Source organism: Pelobates fuscus, chromosome 3 (genome assembly GCF_036172605.1).
Source record: "Pelobates fuscus isolate aPelFus1 chromosome 3, aPelFus1.pri, whole genome shotgun sequence".
Classification (NCBI taxonomy): Eukaryota; Metazoa; Chordata; class Amphibia; order Anura; family Pelobatidae; genus Pelobates; species Pelobates fuscus.
The window spans coordinates 135,692,834-135,711,861 of NC_086319.1; positions in this window are offsets into that span (position 1 = coordinate 135,692,834).

A 19,028-nucleotide genomic window follows, 5' to 3' on the forward strand; every position below is an offset into this window, starting at 1 on the left:
GAAATTATTGCTTTGCTAGTGGAAATGGATGCAACACAGGGAATGGAGAGAGCTAATGTGCCCAGCAGTTTGGATTTAACACCCGAAGAAATACAATTTAACCGGGCAGTACAAATAAGGCTGGCACACTTTGGCCCCAACCCCTCAGCAGACATTGTGGAACGGGTGCAAGCCGCAGTAGCAGCACACCAGGCGCTCCAGGGAAGAGGAGCTGCAGCAGCAGAGGTACCCAATAACAATTTCGGAAGGAAAAAGGTACCCTTTGCTGCATTTAAAACTTTTATTGAAAATGAAGGAGAAATTGATGGGTTCCTGGCCGACTTTGAAAGGCAGTGTGCCCTACACCAGGTACCCACAGATGAATGGGTCACCATCCTCTCTGGGAAATTATCCGGCCGGGCTAGTGAAGCATTTCGGGCCATCCCAGAAGAGGAGATCACCAGCTACCGGGCAGTGAAGGATGCGCTCCTAGCCAGGTATGCGGTGACCCCAGAAGCTTACAGACGACGCTTCAGGGAAACCAACAAGCAGGTTGGTGATTCTTATGTAGAATGGGCCTGCAGGGTCCACCGTACTGCAGCCCACTGGATGGCAGGATGCCAAGCAGTAACTGGGGAAGAGGTGCTGCAGGTGTTTTTACTGGAACACTGCTTCGATAGATTGCCTGCCGGGGTCCGGGAGTGGGTCATTGATAGAAAACCCTCTACCCTACCCGAGACGGCCCGTTTGGCAGACAAATATACCGACGCTCGCAAATTGGACAGTACAGTTACCAAGGTCCCTGCCAGAATGGAGTACAGACCAGCAGAGTGCCCACTGAACAGCGCCAATCAAGCTCAGTCCTGGAGACGACCAGCCAACGGGAATCAGCGTCCACCACAGCCTGCTGCTCACTGTGTAGAGCAGGAGGAATTCTGGGGCATCCTGCACGAAGCCGACCCGGTGCAAGCCGCCCATCAGGATAATCGCCAGCAACACCGGCAGACTGTGAAACTGAATGGCCGAGTGGTAAATGGACTTAGAGACACAGGAGCCACCATGACACTGCTCCAAAAGAACTTAGTCTCAGAGCACCAGCACACAGGAAACACGGTGGCAGTGAGGGTAGCAGGGGGAGCCGTATTCCGTTTACCTGTTGCCCGTGTTCACTTGGATTGGGGAGTGGGCGCTAGACACATAGATGTCGGAGTTATGAAAGACTTTCCCGCTGATGTCCTTCTTGGGAATGATTTGGCCCCTTTGGTTTTGGCCTATGCCCCGATGGGCCCCCTGGACGTTAACCCAGTGACTACCCGTGCTCAGGCCCGTGCTTCTGGAACCAGTCCACCTGCTGATGAGACCCAGGTAAGACCCTTTTCCCCGACTGGTACCTTAGATCAGGCCCCCTTACGCTGGGATTCCCCAGAGGAGTTTGGGAGGGAAACCCGGGCAGATTCGACCCTCCAAAAGTACAGGGATAGAGCAGATGCTGGAGAGGAAGGAATAGACGGGGAACGGTATAAGTGGGTGGGGGACAGGCTATATAGAATCCCGAAACCTTCCCAAAAGAGTGTAGCCCCTCCGCCGAATCGACAGCTGGTGGTGCCCGCAAAATACCGGCAGGAGATTCTGCGGATAGGGCATGATGTCCCGCTAGCAGGACATCTAGGGTCCCGCCGCACGGCCTATAGGATCTCACAGAATTTCTTTTGGCCCAACTGTGGCAAACCTAGCCACTTCTGGACTGCAATATAGAAGGTTGCCTGTAGGCTGTATTGTGTGCTGTGTATATTATGCTGTATGTATACTGTATTATGGTGGTTCGCATGCTGGCAGCCGTAAGCTACCAGCATGCAGAACACTTCGTTCGACGAACAGCGACTATCCGGGCTGTTCGCCAAACGAATCCGGGCTCCCCTGATAGACCACACACTTAGAAGCGTGTGGCACTTGTTAGCCGATTGCAACAATGTTGCAATCGGTAATTAGAGGCTCTCCTAGGTGGCCGTCGTTCGACTACCGACCAAGCGGCGATCGGCCATCTTGGATTCGCCATTCTTCAGCGGTGTTTTGTCGTCGAGCGCCTGGAACTGAAAACGGCTACTCAACGACACGAACACCGCTGCCCTTCCAGGCCGTTCAGGAATCCGGTGTTCGGTAGGAACGTTCCCCGAAATATAATCGACAGATTGAGGGGAACTTCCATATATAACTTTATTTTGTGCGACGTTCGGTTATTTCAGCTGGGAGCTGAGCGGTATTCTCTCAAAAGATGCGCCCAGATCCCAGCTATCTACCGAACGTTCGGCCCGGTCAAAATACCGAATAAAACTTAAAAACTGTATTTTAATGTAAATTGTCGGTTTTGCTGCACGAGGGGATAATCTACTTAATCGTCCATTTTAGTGGGAGTATCCCTCTCGTGCAGCGGGGTCTGCTGGGAGAATTATACTGCATGCTGGGATAAAACCCCTGGAACCTCTCTAAGAAAACCCCTTGCATGGGGAACTGTATAAATATGCAGCTTGTGAATAAAGCCAGTCAGTTGACTCCCAAACTGTGTTTCGTCCGGTTATTGGGAGGATTGGGGATATTGCCTTGCTTTCTAACTCTGACTGTGGATTACCTGTGATACCAGCGGAAATCGTGGACTATACTACTGCATTCCGTTACAATTGGTGGCAAGCGACGGGATCCAACCTTACAGCCGAAAAGCAGTGTTCGTGTAAGCTGAAACTACCGAACAAGGAAAGCAAAGGGCAATTCGTATGGAGATTGATTATAATGTATTGAAACGGCAGACATTGAAGGAGCTACTGGAAGCCAGGGGTAAGATAGCCAGCAACAAATCAAAAGCTGTGCTGATCGCTGAGCTGATGGAGGGAGACAGAGCTCGCAGCGCTACACCTCCACCAGCCATGGAAGAGACCCCATACCAGAGAGAGAGCTGAGGACAAGGTTGGAGTTTCTACCGCAGCCAGTACCTCTGGATATATTGACCATACTGATGTCAGATGTACATGATTATCTGATGGCAAACCGCACCCCGGAACCACCATCCAGGGCAGAGTCTGTTACTGCCTCCATATACGGACAGGTAAAGCCCAAAATCCCATATCACGCATTTAAAGTGTTTTGTGAAGAAAAAGATGAGATTGACGGGTATTTACAAGATTTCGAGAGGCTGTGTGATTTGCACGACTTGGAACCAGCCGTATGGGTACCCCTACTGGCAGGCAAACTATCGGGTAGGGCAGCAGAAGCCTACCGCGCTGTGCCCCGAGAGGACAGCAAAGATTACCCAAAAGTAAAAAGGGCGATCTTAGAGAGGTATGCCATTACCCCAGAGGCATACCGGCGCAAGTTCAGAGGCTTGCGCAAACCCGAAAAAGATTCCCATGCAGAGTGGGCGCACAAGCTGGACCAAGCATCACAAGGGTGGATACAAGCCAGCAACGCTACCACAATGGAAGAATTGAGGCAGTTAATGCTGCTGGAGCAATTCTTTAATGGCTTGTCCCCAGAGGCACAAGAATGGGTGAGAGATCGGAAACCCCTCACCCCTCACGGAAGCGGCTCGACTGGCTGATCAACATTTTGATGCCAGGAGACATCACGGACTCCAAAATAAGACTTATCCTCGACTCACCGTGTCACCCAGTAACTTTACCCCTACCGGCCCCACAGTACCACTGCCTAGATCCACGCCAAGTAATCCACCACCCCCCTCCCGATACAACTACCGGGCTAACATCCAGTGTCACACCTGCAAACAGTGGGGACATATCTCCCGAGAGTGCACTCAGAACCGGAGCAGACAAGCGTGGAACCAGGTCCGACAAAATTTGGCACCAAGGGCTGCTGCTCATCATTATCAAGTAGCACCAGCCACCCAGGAAATATTGAGCACCCAGACCGAGGAACCTCTAGGAGTACTCCACGAGGTGATGTTGGTTCGAGCCACGGACAACCGGCAGCATCATCGCCAGCTAGTGACCCTGGAAGGGAAGGAGGTACAAGGGCTCCGAGATTCCGGGGCCACCCTAACTTTGATTGCACCTCATTTAGTCCCAGGTTCAACCCACACTGGCGGATCAGTGGCAGGGGGAGCAGAGTACAGACTACCCACTGCCAAGGTGCATTTGGATTGGGGTGTGGGAGAGGGGACTGTGGAAGTGGGTCTTATGCAAAATTTACCCGCAGATGTTGTACTGGGGAATGACTTGGGCCAGATGACTTCTGCTTTTATACCCCAGGCTCCACACCAGGAAGCCCATCCAGTGACTACCCGGCAGCAGGCTCGCACCACGGCTTCACCAATACACTCTGAGGCTCAGGTAACCCCCCATGACCCCCACACGACCCACATGTCCTGGGATACCCCGACTACCTTTGAGGCAGAGGTGAAGTCAGACCCCACCCTACAGGTATATCGGGGTAGAGTACACACTGACCAGGCAGGGCTAGAGGGGGAGCGGTACACATGGGAGAAAGGGCTACTGTACCGCATCGCGGAGAGGGAAATAGGAGGGTCTGTCACAGTGACAACCAAACAGCTAGTGGTACCCCAGAAATATAGGCAGGAGCTACTTAGGATTGCTCATGATATTCCCTTGTCCGGACATCTAGGGATGACCCGTACCCGGTATCGATTAACGCATGCCTTCTTCTGGCCCGGAATTTCTAAGGATGTTCAACAGTATTGCACCTCCTGTGACGTTTGCCAACGAGTAGGTAAACTAGGTGACCGCCACAAGGTCAAGCTATGTCCCCTCCCCATTATTGCAGAGTCTTTCAGTAGGGTAGCTGTGGATATAGTGGGGCCCCTGCCAAAGCCCAGCCCCTCTGGAAAAAGGTATATCCTAACGGTAGTGGACTACGCCACCAGGTACCCCGAGGCCGTAGCACTTACTAATATTCACGCTGAAACAGTAGCTGAGGCCTTAATGAAGGTATTTTCCAGGGTGGGGTTTCCAAAAGAAATAATATCTGACCGGGGCACCCAATTCACCGCCGAGGTCACCCAACATATGTGGAAGGTATGTGGCATTAAGCCAATAGTCAATTCCGCCTACCACCCCCAGTCCAATGGACTATGCGAGAGATTCAATGGTACGCTGAAGCAGATGCTCCGTACTTTTGGGGAAACCCACAAAGACTGGGAGAGGTTTTTACCTCACCTGCTTTTTGCATATAGAGAGGTCCCCCAGGAATCAACAGGATTCTCCCCGTTCGAACTACTGTTTGGAAGAAGGGTACGAGGGCCCTTGAATTTAATTAGGGAACACTGGGAGGGAGAGAGTAGCACAGATGGAACCCCTATCGTATCATACGTACTGGAGTTCCGGGACCGTATGGAGGTGCTGACTCAGACTGTGCGCACCAACCTCCAGGCAGCCCAACAACGCCAGCGCCGCTGGTACGATAGGGGAGCCAGAGACCGCAGCTTTCAAGTGGGACAGAAGGTTTTGATTTTAAAACCCGTCTGCACAGATAAGCTGCAGGCCATCTGGCAAGGCCCATACCAGGTGGTGGAACAGAGATGTGACACAACCTATGTGATCGGCCCCTGCTCAGGGGTAGGGAAGAGACGCATGCTCCACGTGAACATGCTCAAACCCTACCATGAGAGGATAGAGGACGTGACGGCGATATGTGCCTCCACCTCCGAGGATCAGGAGAACCTGCCCCTACCTGACCTATTAGAACCAGAAGAGGGGGTTCAGCTGGGGGAGCGGCTAAGCCCTCAGGAACGTGCCCAGGTACAAGCGCTGATCGTAGCTAAAGGGGCTACCTTCTCCAATTTGCCTGGGTACACTCCGCTGGCCACCCACCGAGTCGAAACCCCGGGACAGCTACCTATGCGACAGACTCCATATCGGGTCCCCGAGTCAGTCAGGACCCATATGAAGGCAGAGCTAGACGAGATGTTACAGCTAGGGGTTATCGAACCCTCAGATAGCCCCTGGGCATCGCCGGTAGTGCTGGTACCTAAGAAGGACGGCACAACCCGGTTCTGTGTCGACTACCGGAGGCTAAACGACAAAACGGTGTCATATGCCTACCCGATGCACCGAATAGACGAGCTGTTGGATAAGATGGCACGGGGCCAGTATCTCACTACCATCGATTTGTGTAAGGGATACTGGCAAATTCCACTAGCCGATGATGCCATCCCCAAGTCGGCGTTTGTCACTCCGTTTGGCCTGTACCAGTTCCGGGTCATGCCATTCGGAATGAAAAACGCTCCGGCCACCTTTCAGCGGATGGTAGATCGGCTACTGGACGGCTTTCAAGATTATGCCTGTGCGTACTTAGATGACATCGCCATATTTAGCCAGACCTGGGAAGAGCACCTACGACATATAGGGGCTATACTAGATCGTATCGGAGAGGCAGGGTTAACCCTAAAACCCAGTAAGTGCCACATAGGAATGGCCGAAGTGCAGTATTTGGGGCACCGAGTGGGGTGTGGGCAACAGAAACCCGAGCCAGCCAAGATTGAGGCCGTGGCAAAGTGGCCCACCCCAAGGACCAAAACCCAGGTGTTAGCTTTTCTAGGTACTGCAGGGTATTATAGAAAGTTCGTACCCAACTACAGTGCCCTGGCCAAACCCCTGACGGACTTGACCCGCAAGAACCTTCCCCGACTGGTTGTCTGGGCCCCAGAGTGTGAACAGGCATTTCAACAACTTAAGACTGCTTTAACCAATGCTCCTGTACTTACTGCTCCTGATCCAACTAAAAGATTTCTTGTCCACACAGACGCTTCAATGTTTGGATTGGGAGCAATGCTGAGCCAAGTGGGAGCAGATGGCGGAGAACATCCCGTAGCTTACTTGAGCCGAAAGTTGTTGCCCCGTGAAGTGTGCTACTCCGCCATTGAAAAAGAATGCCTGGCCGTGGTGTGGGCCCTCAAAAAAGCTACAGCCGTATTTGTATGGTCAACCTTTTTCCTTACTCACAGATCACAACCCGTTGGTGTGGCTGAACCGTGTGGCTGGGGACAATGCCAGGCTGCTGCGCTGGAGTTTGGCGTTGCAGCCCTTCGACTTTACCATACACTACCGTCCAGGGAAACAAAACGGTAACGCCGACGGGTTATCCAGACAAACTGAACTTGAAAAGTGATCTGTGAGTACTCCCCCGGACATCCCCAAGCCGATCCGTTGGGATCAGACTGTGTATGCCGGCTTGGTTCTGGGGGAGCATTGTGGCAAACCTAGCCACTTCTGGACTGCAATATAGAAGGTTGTCTGTAGGCTGTGTTGTGTGCTGTGTATATTATGCTGTATGTATACTGTATTATGGTGGTTCGCATGCTGGCAGCCGTAAGCTACCAGCATGCAGAACACTTCGTTCGACGAACAGCGACTATCCGGGCTGTTCCCCAAACGAATCCGGGCTCCCCTGATAGACCACACACTTAGAAGCGTGTGGCACTTGTTAGCCGATTGCAACAATGTTGCAATCGGTAATTAGAGGCTCTCCTAGGTGGCCGTCGTTCGACTACCGACCAAGCGGCGATCGGCCATCTTGGATTCGCCATTCTTCAGCGGTGTTTTGTCGTCAAGCGCCTGGAACTGAAAACGGCTACTCGACGACACGAACACCGCTGCCCTTCCAGGCCGTTCAGGAGTCCAGTGTTCGGTAGGAACGTTCCCCGAAATACAATCGACAGATTGAGGGGAACTTCCATATATAACTTTATTTTGTGCGGCGTTCGGTTATTTCAGCTGGGAGCTGAGCGGTATTTGTAACAGACCGTTTTGCTCAAAAGGGGATAAAAATCGTTTAGGCGATAATCCCCTTTTTCCTAGACCAGCAGCTACGGCAAGCACCAATCTTCCGAACTGCAAACTGTACGAATTCTGGAAACTCCCGAACTGGAAACACACGAACCCTGGAATCAGCCGAACAGGAAAAGCATACAATCTGCTTACACTCCTGGCAGTCAGCATACAATCCAATTCCCCCAAAAACGAGACGACACATCGGTTTGAGGGTCAAGCAGAATTGTTTTACTGAGGGCTGCCTGCCCAGTATTTATGCAGGTCTCCCACCTGGTGGACACTCCCCTAAGGGACCAAATGGAAGACTGAAACAGCAGACAGACATGTATCACTTTAGTACATACAGCCACAATACTTTCCCACAATGCATCCTGGTTTCCTCCTCTCTGTCCTGGCGATAATTAGAGAAGTAATTCACTTATCTCCCAGGATACAGTATATCACTTTAAAATACATAAAGACACATTTTATACATAAAACACAGACATGTAACATATCCCCAGATAGCTCAGGTCTGGGTGCACATTATTAGGTGAATGGCACCCAGACCACCCGAATACAGTTTAAGTGCCATGGAGCTAAAGTCTTTAATTATACGAACAGGCTCCATGGCATTGCTATCTGGGTTAAAACATTCACATAAAACAAACTACCGAATTTCCCTGCATTCACCAAATCCATACGAATTAGAACCAGGGGCTGGAGGTTCAGCGGTGCCTGCACGTAAAAGTGTCCGATTTTGGTGCATGAAAGCCGGGCAGAAAAGCGCTGGCTGCCCGGGGAGCTCCAGAACACCGCCACCTAGCGGCCGCTAAGTGTAACAGCGGCCACCCAGTAACAAGCAATTAAGCTGCGGTTAACCGCAGTTTCAGGGAGGTAAATGGAGGGCACACTCCAGCTTCTGGGTGGCCAATTAACAGCGCCGGCCGGCTTCCCACGGCTCTGGGGAGGTTGGTGAACGGCTGTTTGTTCGGTAGATGGAATCTACCGAACTGCTTTGCAGAAAGGGAGAAATAAATCCTTCTGCACAGCAAAATTAACCCTTTAGCTGCCGGTCCATAATCTAAAGGCAGCAGGCGAGCAACCAGGCTCCTCCAGTTCACAGTGGCGAGGTTGGCTTCGCCACAGTATTCTCTCAAAAGATGCGCCCAGATCCCAGCTATCTACCGAACGTTCGGCCCGGTCAAAATACCGAATAAAACTTAAAAACTGTATTTTAATGTAAATTGTCGGTTTTGCTGCACGAGGGGATAATCTACTTAATCGTCCATTTTAGTGGGAGTATCCCTCTCGTGCAGCGGGGTCTGCTGGGAGAATTATACTGCATGCTGCCATAAAACCCCTGGAACCTCTGTAAGAAAACCCCTTGCATGGGGAACTGTATAAATATGCAGCTTGTGAATAAAGCCAGTCAGTTGACTCCCAAACTGTGTTTCGTCCGGTTATTGGGAGGATTGGGGATATTGCCTTGCTTTCTAACTCTGACTGTGGATTACCTGTGATACCAGCGGAAATCGTGGACTATACTACTGCATTCCGTTACACCAACTTTAACCAGGCTGTGCGGATGTATTGCAGTACTTGTGACACATGTCAACGGGTAGGAAAACGGGGGGACAACCCTAAGGCTAAGCTATTGTCGATGCCTATTATAGGGGAGCCCTTTTCCTGCGTAGCTGTTGACATTGTGGGTCCACTGGCCAGGGCTAGTCCATCAGGTAAGAAGTATATTCTCACCGTGGTGGACTATGCCACTCGCTATCCAGAGGCAGTAGCGCTGTCTAATATAGAGGCAGAGACGGTTGCTGATGCCCTGGTTAGAATTTTTACTAGGGTCGGGTTCCCTAAGGAGATCCTCTCCGACCAGGGAACCCAATTTACCGCTATGCTCACCCAGCAACTGTGGAAAGTGTGTGACATTAAACCCTTGCTTAGCTCACCTTACCATCCACAGACTAACGGTCTCTGCGAGCGTTTTAATGGTACCCTCAAACAGATGCTGAGGACCTTTACAGACACTTGCAGGGACTGGGAGAGATTCCTGCCTCATCTGTTGTTTTCGTACAGGGAGGTGCCCCAGGAATCTACTGGGTTCTCCCCCTTTGAGTTACTGTATGGGAGACGGGTCCGCAGACCCCTGGATCTCATCCGGGACCACTGGGAGGGGGAGACGGAGCAGGAGGGGACCCCCATAGTGCCATATGTTCTGGAACTCCGGGACCGCATGGAGAAACTGTCCCTGATGGTAAGGGAGAATCTCCAGGCGGCCCAGGGGAGACAGAAAAGATGGTACGATCAGGGTGCGCGACAGCGAGCCTTCCAGGTTGGGCAAAAGGTATTGGTGCTCAAACCTGTGAAGGTCAACAAGATGCAAGCATCTTGGCAAGGCCCGTACAAGGTAGTAGCGCAGATCTGCAATACTACTTATTTGATAGCCAGCTGTACAGATGAAAGGGTCCAGAGATCCTTTCATGTGAACATGCTGAAAGAGTACCAAGAACGACCTGAGAATATTGCAGCAGTATGTGCCCCAGCTACAGATGACCCTGAGAATTTGCCTCTCCCCGATCTGTTAGAAAGGGACCCCCAGACTGACCTCACCTCCCTCGTACAGCTAGGAGACAGGTTAAACCCCACAGAAAGGGTTCAAGCGAAGCAGTTGTTGTGGGAGAAGCAGGCGACGTTCTCCCAGGAGCCAGGTTATACCCATCTCGCTGTACACAAGGTAGAGACCCCTGGACAGACCCCCTTACGACAACCGCCCTACCGTATCCCTGAAGCAGTCCGAGACGGAATGCGGAAGGAGATACAGGAGATAACCCAGCTTGGGGTCATCGAGCCCTCCGACAGCCCTTGGGCTTCGCCTGTAGTCCTGGTGCCCAAGAAGGATGGGACCACCCGGTTCTGTGTGGACTACAGGCGACTCAACGAGTGGACCACCACTGACGCCTACCCGATGCCCCGGGTAGACGAATTACTAGATCGTATTGCCAGGGGACGTTACCTGACCACCATAGACCTATGTAAAGGCTACTGGCAGATTCCCCTGGCCGAGGATGCTATATCCAAGTCAGCATTCGTCACCCCATTTGGCCTGTACCAATTTAAGGTCATGCCTTTTGGGATGAAGAATGCCCCGGCTACCTTCCAACAGATGGTGGATAGACTCCTGGATGGCTTCCAAGAATTTGCCTGTGCATACTTGGATGACATAGCGATCTACAGTGGGTCCTGGGAGGAACACCTGGTACACATAGGGGTGGTACTGGATAAGATTCGGGCCGCTGGCCTGACATTGAAGCCAGAGAAGTGCCATCTAGGTATGGCAGAAGTACAGTACCTGGGTCACCGAGTAGGATGTGGGAGCCAGAGACCAGAGCCAGCCAAGGTAGAGGCAGTGGCTAACTGGCCCACACCCACTACTAAGACCCAGGTATTGGCCTTCTTTGGGACAGCAGGGTACTACCGACGTTTTGTCCCTGACTACAGCACTATTGCTAAACCCCTGACGGACCTGACGAAGAAGAACTTGCCTAAGCAGGTCCTGTGGTCTCCGGCTTGTGAAGCTGCGTTCCAGGCACTGAAACAGGCCCTCGTGAATGCCCCTGTCTTGGCTGCCCCAGTCCCTAACAAACGTTTTCTCGTTCACACAGATGCTTCCATGTATGGACTGGGGGCTGTGTTGAGCCGAGTCGGGGAGGATGGAGGAGAGCATCCTGTCGCATACCTCAGTCGAAAATTACTACCCAGAGAAGTGAGCTATGCGGCAGTTGAGAAAGAATGTTTGGCCTTGGTCTGGGCATTGAAAAAGTTAAGTCCCTACTTATATGGGCAAGAGTTTTCCCTGGTGACTGATCATAACCCTCTCGTTTGGCTTAACCGGGTCTCAGGAGACAATAGGAGACTACTAAGATGGAGCCCTACAAGTTTACTATCAGCTACAGACCCGGTAAGCTGAACGGGAATGCGGACGGATTATCTCGGCAAACCGACGTCTCCACCACCTCTTAGTCCGGGCATCCCCAAGTTGACCCGCCACAGGGTCAAGCCAGGTCTGCCGGAGTGTCCCACAAGGGGGAGCCGTGTGACAGAACCATCCATCTGTCTATTTTTTGTGGATTCGTCTATTTTCTTCCCGTCCGTATAAGTGACTGTTTCCAATATCATAGCCATACGAATGACTGTTTGCAACGAATAAACCTACCGAACGGATGGCCACCCAGAATAGAAGTGTGCTGCTGGTTAACCTTTTGATCCTAATTAGAACGTTGTGGTTAACCGCAGACACTTCTCAATTAAACCGACTTCAGGGTGGCCGTCGTTCGTATGTCGACCACGAGGCAGCGGCCATTTTAAAACGTACGAAAGCCCAGCGGTGTTCGGCTCTGATTCCATGGAACTAAAAACGGACACTCTTTCTGCCGAACACCGCTGAAACAATGGGTCGCCTGGCTGTCTCGACAAACCCGTACGAACACCGGCTGTTCGGGAGTTTTACCGTCGACGAAAGTACTTAACCCAGATAGCCTTCCCAGGGAGTCAATCGCTTGCCGAAAGACCGTAAGAACTTTGACTCCCTGGCGATTGACTCCCTGGCCATACGTATATGGGATCTGAGCGCTATTCGTCAATAATGTGCCCTCAGATCCCGGCTATCTGGGGATATGTGATGTGGGCGTGAAATGTACAGTTATTATAAAGTTATGTATTTTTATGTCTTTTCTGGTTTTAGATTTAAAATGGCGATGAGTCTTTGTCCTGGAGATAATTGTATTTCTTCCCAATTATCTCCAGGGCAGAGGGGAGGGAACCATATTGCATTGTGGGAAAAGTCTGTGACTGTATGTCTGGAATGTCCTCCTGTACTTCTGTAATTCCAGTCTTCCATTTGGTCTCCTAGGGGAGTGTCCACCAAGTGGGAGACCCGCATAAATACGGGCGGGTAGCCCACAGTAAAGCCAGATCCTGTTTGACCCTCAATACGGAGCTTCTGTCTCGTTATTGGGGGGATTTATTATTTACGCTTAGAGACTGCTTATTGGAAACGTATGCCGCTTGGTGGATGTCGTGGTTCGGCTGTTAGCGTCAGTTCGTGGAGTTCTGTTTGGGAACTGGAATCCCTTCACGGATTCCGTTCGGGAGATTACCGCTTCCCCTGGTTATGGTTCGTGGATTACAATTTATACGAACGGAGAATTGATATGGTGAGAGGGGAAGGTGGACTAAATGGCGCTTTTACTTACAGACACTTAGTGTGTCTTAACACACTGTATGTTGCCTGCTATGATTTGACTGTTTGTAATTTTATTGAGTTTTCACAGCAATGTTAATGTTATGACCATGTGGGCTAGTCCCAAGTAAAATAAAGTTTTAGCGAACAAACAGAAGTGGAAACCACCCAGAATACGTATAGATATATAGAGATAAAATTAAAATTGAAAATTGGGACAACCTGATGTGGATCGGCTGTCCTTAGATCGAATCTATGAAAGAATTGAAATAGCTTGCATAGCGTAAAAAAGTATATATAAATGGTGAAATATAAGTGAGATTGGAAATACACTCACAAACAAACGATAATTCAGGCCTTTCACCCTCTCAGGGGTTATGTGATGAGTGTAGATATCCTCCAACACGATATATGTAAATGTAAAAAATGCAATATAGTGAAGTACGTTTAGAAAGGTACAAAATCACATTTATTCATTGCACTTACAAAATAGCAGCATAAAAAGGCATCTCTCCATATACATATGGAACTCCTGGTGGTGGTAGTGTAGTATCCACAGTGGAGGTCCAGAATTAATAGAAGGATTGCAGGATTCAAACAAATAAATAAAAACAATATAAAAGTTCAATAATATCCGGTTATTATCCAACGCGTTTCGTCCTGTCAGATGTCGGACTTCTTCAGGGATAACCTTGGGTCCATCTCAGATGGTTTATATATCGTCGTAGGCAATTTTCGGAATCCAATACACATGAAAAAACTTGCGTTCCACTAATGAAACGCACCGATCGGGCGCGAAATCCGTAGTGTTTCTCAAACAGTTCCAGGTTGTAGTGCGCATGCGCGTGAGAACGCGCATGCGTCAACTTAAAAATACCGCTACCTAAAGGGGACAAAAGACAGAAAACGGCGTAAAAACGCCTGAGCAAATAATCACGCCAGTTCTATACCTGCCTTTAGACTATGGGCCCCATGTTGAAATGCTTGATTTTCTCCTGCAAAGACACGAAAGCCGGGTCATTCGTTACTTGCCCTATTTGAACATTGATACCCCAGATAGCTATGCTATGGAGCTCATTCGTATAACGAAGGCTATGGAAAAGAATTGCTCCATGGCAATTGAACTGTATGTATGTGATCTGAGTGCCATTCAGTAATAATGTGTGCTCAGATCTAAGCTATCTGGGGATATGTTGAATGTACCTGTTTTATGCAATAGCTGCACAGTTATATTTTTGTATGTATTTTATTGTCTTTTGCTACTGTAACGGATCGCCTGGCACCCCGACTGAGTACCTCCGTTAAAGGATGCTCCTAGTGTTTCCTGAGGACTGCAAGCACTCTGGCAGACACCACAACCACCGAATCGGAGAAGCATATGCTCTCAGGTGTATGAATGCTGTATACAGCCGAATAGGAAAAACCATGTGAATAGGTTTACACTCCTAGCAGTCAAACTGGAACAGCATACAATAAATCCTCCCCCAATAAGGAGACGACACTTCAGTTTGAGGGTTAAGCAGGAACTCTGGACTGGCTCATCCAGCCTGGCTTTTATTTCCATCTCACACATACAGGCCACACCCAGGGGGAGGCATAAAATTACCAATAGTATCACGGGTGCAACCCACACATCCCCTCCCCTTAGTGTGACACATAATCCCATTATGCATACAGTTTAAAATATACTTTTTACACAACTTTCATAACTCTAAAACCATACATCACATTCACATAAAAATCCATATCCACAATCAATCCATTAAGGGGAACAACATATTCAAAATTGGCATGAATCAGACCAGGGGTTCAAAAGTTAGTAATAGTATCTTTTAAAACCCCTGTCAGCATGACTTTCCAGCTCAGACCGGTTACCTCCCACAATGCCTCACAATCCCTCCCCTCTGGCCTGGAGATAATTGGGGAAGGAATCGAATTATCTCCAAGGACTGAGGCAAAACTCCATTACCCACATGGCAGACAAAAAGACAGTAAAAGACATAAAATTACATACTGATACATTTAACACATAAAACACACATTTCTACATATCCCCAGTTTAACCGAACACATAAATACCTACATAATATTTAAGACAGTATTACTGTGATATGTTACAAAGTCTTAAAGGGACATTATTCCCAAACGTCCCAATATGTCCACGGATGATTCTAAAAGGGCCAGCAGCAGCAATATAAACTAAAACATGCCCCAAAAGTAAAGGGTCAGTACATTATGGTAGCAGTCCATAAGCCCCAATTCAGTCCTTTAAAGGGCAATATCTCCCAGGGACCATAATCACTGGGCAGGAGGCTAGCAACCAGGCTTCTCCAGTTCTCAGTGGCGAGGTTGGTTCCGCCACATTTCTCCCCTTTACCAAATAGACTAACAGGGTATCTGACCTTCTGCCGGTCAGTGCCCTGGTTAGTCCAGCAACCCACCCACAAAACAGAAACAGCAGTACAGCACACCCACAAAAACTGGTTACTACACCTGGGTAGAGGAGAAATTGGTCCATGTCCAGGTGCCTCACCATGGCTGTGTGGGGGACTGGTAGGCTGCCTTGGTGGGTTGCTGAGTGGGCAGAGACCAACGGTACTCTACCCGGATGCCAGCACTACCACGGGAGTAGTCGGGTTGAAGCCTGGTTGCTGGAGACCGACTGTCTCCCCTTTAGATACACCGCTCTGCTGCTGGAGACCCACTGTCTCCCCTTTGGCTAAACAGCCCTGTCGTGGGGGGGCAGGACCGACCGTCCCTACCCCCTGTGCTGGAAGTGCAGAGACCACGGTCCCATCTGCACAGGTGTGGGGCTTACAGTCTCCCCGTGGTACATTAAGCTGCTGCTGGGGAGAGGTGGGAACCAGCTCCTCTCCCATTAGAACACTCTGCCGCTGGGGAATGGAGACTGGGCTCTCTATTCCCTGTTCATTAATAATCTGCCGCTGGGGAGAGGTGGTAACAATCTCCTCTCCCATACATACTTCCAGTTTCTGCGGAGGGAGACCGACTGTCTCTCCTCCCAACACAGAGTCCTGCTGTTGGGGAAAGGAGGCTGGGCTCTCCATTCTCTGCTGGATACTCTGCCGCTGGGGAATGGAGACCGGGCTCCCAATTCCCAACAAATCACACTGCCGCTGGGGAGGGAGGACGGCTCCTTCAGCTCCCTGTAACTTGGGCGCAGAGACCACAGTCCCATCTGCGCTGGTGTGGGGCTTACTGTCTCCCCTTGGTGTGCTAAGCTGCCGCTGGGGAGAGGGGATAACAGGCTCCTCTCCCTGAACCGTAGACTGCCGCTGGGGAGCAAGGACGGCCCCTTCAGCTCCCTGTAGCTTGGCCGCAGAGACCACGGTCCCATCTGCGCTGGTGAGGGGCTTACTATCTCCCCTTGGTGTGCTAAGCTGCCGCTGGGGAGAGGGGTTAACAAACTCCTCTCCCTTACACACTTTCAGCCGCTGGGGAGAGGGGATAACTGGCTCCTCTCCCTGAACCGTAGACTGCCGCTGTGGAGGAAGGACGGCACCTTCAGCTGCCTTTTTGTCTGCTCGACCCTGCAGATACGCTGCCACTGTTTTCCTTGTGCTCTGTATGTATTTCTCCTCCGGGGGTTCTGGTCCAAAGAAAGCCAGCAGCATTTTCATCATAGCGTCAAACTCCTGTTGACTGTAACTGGGCGCCATGCTTGCCCTGCCGACGTTGCTTCTTTTGTAGATAGGGGCGCTGCACGGGTACTAGCGTTGCCCTCCCTTTGTAATCCAAATGAACTGTGTCTCCGAGCTGCTTTACCTCGCACTAGGACGCCATCCCACCGCTTGCCACCAATGTAACGGATCGCCTGGCACCCCGACTGGGTACCTCCGTTAATGGATGCTCCTAGCCGACACCACAATCACCGAATCAATGAATCCTCTCAAGCCTCTGAATGCTGTAGACAGTTGAATAGGAACCATACGAATAGGTTTTCACTCCTAGCAGTCAAACTGGAACAGCATGCAATAAATCCTCCCTCAATAATGAGACGACACTTCACTTTGAGGGTTAAACAGGAACTCTGGACTGGCTCATCCAGCCTGGCTTTTATTTCCATCTCACACATACAGGCCACACCCAGGGGGAGGCATAAAAAGAACCAATGACATAGATGTTACCTCCCACACATCCCCTCCCCTTAGTGTGACACATAATCCCATTATGCATACAGTTTAAAATATACTTTTTACACAACTTTCATAACTCTAAAACCATACATCACATTCACATAAAAATCCATATCCACAATCAATCCATTAAGGGGAACAACATATTCAAAATTGGCATGAATCAGACCAGGGGTTCAAAAGTTAGTAATAGTATCTTTTAAAACCCCTGTCAGCATGACTTTCCAGCTCAGACCGGTTACCTCCCACAATGCCTCACAATCCCTACCCTCTGGCCTGGAGATAATTGGGGAAGGAATCTAATTATCTCCAAGGACTGAGGCAAAACTCCATTACCCACATGGCAGAAAAAAAGACAGTAAAAGACATAAAATTACATACTGATACATTTAACACATAAAACACACATTTCTACATATCCCCAGTTTAACCGAACACATAAATACCTACATAATATTTAAGACAGTATTACTGTGATATGTTACAAAGTCTTAAAGGGACATTATTCCCAAACGTCCCAATATGTCCACGGATGATTCTAAAAGGGCCAGCAGCAGCAATATAAACTAAAACATGCCCCAAAAGTAAAGGGTCAGTACATTATGGTAGCAGTCCATAAGCCCCAATTCAGTCCCTTAAAGGGCAATGTCTCCCAGGGACCATAATCACTGGGCAGGAGGCTAGCAACCAGGCTTCTCCAGTTCTCAGTGGCGAGGTTGGTTCCGCCACAGCTACCATGTGTTCAATGGAGTTTTGCCTCTGTCCTTGGAGATAATTGGATTACTTCCCAATTATCTCCATGATAGAAGACTCTGTGGAACTGGTTTTGTACAGAAAAGCCATGCTTCATTTGGTCACAAAGGACTATTGATCTATCTTTTGACCCATTGGACCAATTTGTATGACTTTGACATATGTTTGTATTTGGAGTATGCTGAAAATGTAAATTTATGTGAATGTGATGCATACTTTTAAAGTTATGAATAATGTGGAAAAACTGTATTTCTCTGCCTGTGATAATTACATTAACCCATTGTGTAAGTTGTATTACAGGCAGAGGGGAGGATTTTGTGTGGGAGTGTCTGAGTGTATTGTACATGTTTATTGGTTGTTTTACAAAACCCTGTGGGTGGTTCTAATGTGTAAGAATGTGTATATAAGAACAATAAACCCACAGTTCTGTCTGTTCCTGTTTTGACCCTCAACACGGAGCCTTGTCTCGTTCTTGGGGGGATTTATTGTATGTTGTTCCAGTTCGACTGCTAGGAGTGTAAACCTTTCGTATGTTTTTTCCTATTCGACTGTTTACAGCATTCGTATGTTTGAGAGCATTCGTATACTTCGCCGGTTCGGTGGATTGGTGTCTTTGGTAGCTGCCTGTGTATCTGGAAGGGGAATATCCTCTAAACGGCGGTTTAACCCCTTTTATGCCTAGGGGTGCCGTTACAGATGTGTTGTTGGTAACCACTCCGATAGGGTTCGTGCGCCATGAAGCAAAAGGAGTTTGTGAAAAAGGACCGTTAATGAAGCCTGATGTGGTCTCTCTCTTTAGTAATTTGTCAACAGTGGATGGGTCATTGGTACCAGAGAGTAAGTTAGGACATTCCAGTGTACCTGTTGGCAGTGCTACTAACTCTGTGTGGAAACCCTCAGAAAACCCAGAAATCAAATATTGAACCAGGTGAGGGGAGGGATGGGTGCCTAAATGGTAAGCCAAGGTGTCCATGTATACTTCCGTCAGTGATTTCCTAGGGGAAAGCTTGAAAGGGCACGTGTCTTTTGTATGTGACCTGAAGCAGATGGCACAAATATGCAACAACCTGCATGCATTGTTGCAGGTTGAAGTTGTTGCATATCTATGCTTTGCCC